Here is a 6,000-nt window from a genome sequence, read left to right as displayed (position 1 = left end):
GGGGTAGAGAGAGAGAAAGAGAGAGAGAGAGAGAGAGAGAGAGAGAGTTAAAGAGTGAGAGAGAGAGACAGAGGGGGTAGAGAGAGAAAGAGAGAGAGAAAGAGCGAGAGAGAGAGAGAGGGAGAGAGAATATGAGGGGTAGAGCGACAGAGTGGGAGTGTTTGATTTCCTCCTGTGTCCTGGCTACTGCTGTGTGTGTGTGTGTGTGTGTTTGCGTGTGTGTGTGTGGGACACTTCCTCTTGACTCCCAAAATAAACACAGCTTTAACGGGCAAGACAGAGGACTGGACCTCGCGAGGGGAGGCCCACATTTTCTCCGCATCAACGTTTTCACATCCTCCTCTCCTCCTTTAGGAGGTGAGCGTCTCCGCAGAGAGGAGCTGCGCCTAAAGGAGAGATCAGGAGTCGTTTCCAAATCCCGCTCACCCGTCCACTTCCTTCCGCATGAAAAAATTCAACATTAACCACAAATTTTTTTCCCCTTCTAAACCATCAACACTGTCCAACAAAAGAGCCTGGCAGTGTTAATTACAGAATAATAATAATAATAATAATAATAATAATAATAAAAAACTTCATCAGATAAAAGCCTCTGAGGAGTACTTCTGTTCACTTCATTTGTGGGCACACGAGACAGAAGTTCTCTTATAGAAAATTAAAAAATCTTACCCACAAGCGATAAGCACTCAAAAACGGACTACGCAGAGGGTCGCCTGAAAACAAGAAGTTAAGGTTGTCTTTTTTTGTTGTTTTTTTTTTTCTTTTTTAAATCAATGCGAGAAAAAAAAAACTCCCGACAGAATTATTGTGAAATCACCGAGCTCCATTTTTTCCCATGCTTTCGTGTTATGTATCTTGGCACGGTCAATATGTAATAAATGTCGATTCACTTCCTTATAATAAACATACATCATCAGATATGAAACAGTCGTTCTACTGTAAAGCCAAACATCCACTGTTCTCCATTGAATGACTGATACAATCACAGGCCTTATGAAAAGCAGCAGTAAAATAAGCAATGTCTCATCTAATTACCCGTCTATCCGGAGTGATTTACACACACACACGCTCTAGGCTTTTGCCAACCTCTCGACCAGGGCCCGAAGACACGGAGGACGCGTAACGTGACATCCAGGCTGTTGTTTTTGGAAGAGGGAGGTAAATACTTTTGGAGGGAGAGGCGAGGAGACGAGGAGAAGAGAAAAAGGAAAAACACGGGAGGTGTCTGAGGAAGACGAATGAAGAGGATAGAGCCCCGAGGTCCTGTGGGCTGGGACGTGAGAGCACTTGGCTTTGGCATGCGTTTGTTTAAATCAAATCAGGGAGAAAACCGTTCCATATTTCACTCCCTTAAAAACACACCAATCCCTCATTTGTCTGGAAACACGAATCGCACCTTGTCAGCCTGACGGATGCCAACGTCGTCAATACTCAAAGCCACCTCCTCGCCTTCTGTGCGAAATGACGCACAGTGTGTGAATTCTTCTGGATGCTGGCGACCGGCGTAGGCCAGTGGGAGCCTCCGTGTTTCTCTGTCTTGTACTGTTGAGATATTGTTTTCCAAAAATGGCTGTTTGAACTTTAGCCACTATCATTTGGAGTCAGTATTGGATCTGAATGTTAATTTCCGTTTTTTTTTTTTTCCTTTTTTTCTTTCTTTTTTTTTTTTGGTGAGGAGGTCTCTGTCTATAAGACAACAGAATCTTTCTCCAGAAAGACTCCTCCGTGTTTTCTTTAAAGGAGCGTTGACAGTGACCCGAATATCAAAACATCGCACAGATTCCAGATGGTCTGGTTTTCTCTGACCATTCACAGAATGTTTCTCTCTCTCTCTCTCTCTCTCTCTCTCTCTCTCTCTCTCGCTTTCTCATTCTCTCCATATATACATGTTCTAATATGTTACATTCTGTGCCTTGAGGGGCTCTGTGTAAATCTGACATGCCCAAATGAGAAAAGGACAAAAATATTTAAAAAAAAACCCTCTTTCCTCTCTCTGTCAGGGTGATCGGAGGAGAATGCCGACAAAGAGCTGACTGTGACTACTCAAGAGAATCATCTGAGGACAGACCAGTCTTCATTTGACCAAAGACACAAGCACATCCCACACCCAGTGCCACCCCGAAACAAAACAAAACAAAACAAAACAAAACAAAACAAAACAAAACAAAACAAAACAAAACAAAACAAAACAAAAAAGGAGTTATGTCTCAGGACCAGGAGCCAAAGCAAAGACAGGAGAGAGCATTAGACGATTCATGACAATGCATCGCCAGTGACTGTTCCGGGTACATTGAGAGATGATGGGTGCAGTTAGAGAAAATGCATTAGTCACAGTGATATCTGAGAGAGAGAGAGAGAGAGAGAGAGAGAGGGAGAGAGAGAGAGAGAGAGAGAGAGAGAGAGAAAACAAACGGGAAATTGGAGCTCTGTGATGAGTGCGTCTGATGCCTGGACGAGAACTCAGACGATTGGTTTACCAGAAAACCGAGCATGCTCATTAGAACTCGTTACCAATCTCAATGTCAGAAGAGTGTCTTCCTGAAAACTCTGGGAAGAGGACATGGAGTAATGGTGTGACTGCTCTCCATTAAGGAAACTTCCCAAGAGCCACATGACTCCCACACATGAGAGGAAATGATGTCTATGAGAGGAAAATGATACAGGTTATCTGTCAGGTTATCTGTTTGAGAAAGCCGGTTTAGTGAAAACTCTGAGTTAGTTAACTCAGGGTAAGTAGTAAATCTCCTAATAGGAGAGTCCTATGGCGTCATTCTCCTACCAAAACAAAGCCATAAGGCTCTTCTATTAGGAGGTTTACTACTTGTTCTGAGTTAACTAACTCTGGGTGCTCTCTAAACCCGCTTTCTGGAATACCCCCCAGCTGACTTCTGTTTGGCTCTATAGATAAATAGATAGACAGACACACAGGCAGACAGATCGGACAATCGATCGATGAATACATAGATAGATAGATAGATAGATAGATAGATAGATAGATAGATTCTTGTTCACCAGTTCCTAATAAGCCATTTTAACCGCTGCCTGTAAACCACACCTTGTCTAGTAATTGCGATGGAACATTAAATTATTTTCAGGTCTTGTAGGTGCTCTCTTCACTACATGCTCTCTCTCTCTCTCTCTCTCTCTTTTTCTCCATGCCAGCTGGCATCTAGCATGTTTTTCAACCCCAGTCTCTGTCATCCTTCACTCTGTTCTCAGGACCTCAGGAGAAGTCTTGAGACACTGATCCTCACTGATAGACTAACTGTTACTTTCATCTTCAGTCAGTCACCAGTGCGCGCCTCTGCAAATCCAGCCCGTGGATGAAACATCGGTGTGAAAATAAACGTGCACTGGTATACAAAACGATAAAGCTGCTGAGAGACATGAAATTAAAAAAAAAAAGATTTGGGAAATGAGATGAAAATTATCAGCGCTGGTGTCACGTACACCTTTTCAGGAAGCGCGTTTCGAATTTCTCAAAAAAATTTTCCCTTTAGGGGTGAGGTAGGAGCGACAACAGACAGACAGACGGACAGACGGATAGATAGATAGATAGATAGACAGACAGGCAGACAGACGGATAGATAAATAGATAGATAGATAGATAGATAGACAGACAGGCAGACAGACAGACGGACCGACTGATAGATAGATAGATAGATAGATAGATAGATAGACAGATAGATAGATAGATAGATAGATAGACAGACAGGCAGACAGACGGATAGATAAATAGATAGATAGATAGATAGATAGATAGATAGATAGATAGACAGACAGGCAGACAGACAGACAGACAGACAGACAGACAGATAAATACGCTGGCATGTCTGTCACCAGGACCTTGAAACACAGTCCTAATTGCAGGCTGATCTGGAAACCATATGCCATTATAAACGCAGTTTAGCGCTCGGGTCAGGGTACTGTTGTCAGACGCCCTCAGGGGGTGCTACAGTTGATAGGGGAGGGGTCAGAGAGCTAAGAAAAGAGAGGTCAGGGGGAGTGCAGAAGGTCATGACCTAACATGGCCTAAGTGAGCCAGGGGCAAAATGGAGGGGAGACCGGTTTATTGATTGGCTGTTGACGCGTACGTCGGACGCAGCGCAGATAAGTGAACGCGGGCTGAAAGTCCGTCACCGTGAAGGTCCTGTGAGTTTGGCTTGAAAAGGCAAGAATGGGTGCGACCAAACAGGCACAAACATGTTTTAATTCTGCTTTGTTGACCGCCTTTCATTTATTTATTTATTTATTTATTTGGATGATGCTAAGGCTGTTCAAAACTCATTCTGCAAGATTTTTTTTTTTTTAACGTGATGAACTGTTTGTTCCTCTCTTTCTCTGTCGGGGCTGTATGACTGTGATGACTAAGTCCGGATTAAGCATGTGTCGAATTCAAACCACTTACTGTGATACAGTCACAATATCCAACTGCACAGGGGAGAAAAAAAACACACACAAAAGCATGAGTGTAAATATGGTTTAAATAACACACACACACACACACACACACACACAAACAAAAAATTGAGCCAACTTCAAGTTCCAACTGGTATTTCCAAAATAACAGGCATTCACGCTGGGTTTGTTTGAATAGGATTCCAAGTGTTCGGACCGACACGCCAGGATCTCCAGGAAAGAATCCGCGGCAAACCAGCACATCCGCCTCGGGTAACCTAAACACCCAAAGACTCTTAAGCACTGTTTTCTTCCGGCTGGCGGGGAGGAAGTGAGTTATTGATCGCAGGAGGTAATGAGAGGGGATAGATCAGAGATGGATGGATGGATGGATGGAGAGAGGAGGAGGAGGAGCAGGAGGAGGAGGAGGAGGAGGAGGAGGAGGGGAGCAGGGTACAGAGAACACAGTGGTGGAACAGGGTCGAGGGAGATGATACGTTTCCGGGATAGGGTTTCGGTTGCACAGCAATACCAGGATGGGGGCCCAGAAAAACGCACTGCAGCCTGAAACTGCAGCAGCAGAAAACAGCATGGCTTCTTCCTAAAGCAGATCATGTTCCCAAAAATAACAACGACTTGTCCATGTAAAAATAGATTTTTTCCTTCTCTTTCTCTCTCTCTTTCTCTCTCTCTCTCTCTCTCTCTCTCTCTCTCCCCCCTCTTTTCTTAACACATGCTATTTTTTGCAGCAGCCTGTCTCGTATGACCACGTAAAGCCGCTTTATGTCTAAAGGTGAGAAGGGAAAGAAATCACAGCACAGACAGAAAGCTTAATCAAACACTAACATCTCCCCCCCCCTCTCTCTCCCCCCTCTCCCTCTCTCTCTCCTTCTCTCTTTCTCTCTCTCTCCCTCTTTCTCTCTCTCTCTCTTGCTCTTTTTTTTGTTTCTCTTTAGTGGTCGTGATTAGGTCATGATTTTTATTGACTTGATAAGTGCATTTGCCCTGAAGGGAGAATAATAATCTGCAATGACACTCCTGGGACCAGTACCCCCCCCCCCCCCACACACACACAGCCCCCCACCTCCCCCACCCCCCAACGGCGCTGGCCCACTCTGATCTTCACCATTAAAAGGGGAAGAGCATGGACAGCCCAGAGAGAACCAGCCATAGATCACACATAGTTCAACAATGGCCTGCGACACTCGACTATTGTTTGTAAGTGTAATTTGTGGTACAAAGGACTGCAATGGTTTGCAAACCATGAGAAGACGTTCAAATGAAGTAAATATGCTTTGCGGTGGAGGGGTTTGTATTTAATGTCGCCAAGCTGTAAGGATCATATGTAGACAATGTAACGTATGTAAGAGAGAGAGGTTTGGCTGTGTTGGAGTGGAACGAAGTCATTGGACATCATTTGATTTCACAAGACCGATCGGGCAACAGGGTTATTTGAGAAGAGGGGAAAAAAAAAAAAAAACTCAAACCGCAACCTCGTATTTAACGGAATAAAATGTAACGTTTGTTCGTTCCTGTTTTTTTTTTCCCCCACACACATCTGGAAACGGTCCAGTTCGCTCTCCGGAGCCAGAGCCGGAGCTG

At 44.2% G+C, this 6,000-nt stretch overlaps 1 protein-coding gene across 1 annotated transcript in view; it reads right to left on the bottom strand.

The window, feature by feature from the left end:
• ntrk2a (neurotrophic tyrosine kinase, receptor, type 2a) overlaps nucleotides 1-6,000 on the bottom strand; it is a 44,775-nt gene that overhangs the window by 19,394 nt on the left and 19,381 nt on the right. The window lies entirely within an intron of this gene.

This window comes from Chanos chanos, chromosome 1 (genome assembly GCF_902362185.1).
Source record: "Chanos chanos chromosome 1, fChaCha1.1, whole genome shotgun sequence".
NCBI lineage: Eukaryota > Metazoa > Chordata > Actinopteri > Gonorynchiformes > Chanidae > Chanos > Chanos chanos.
The sequence above is the reverse complement of the archived record's forward strand: the minus strand, read 5'-3'. Positions and strand labels throughout refer to the sequence as shown.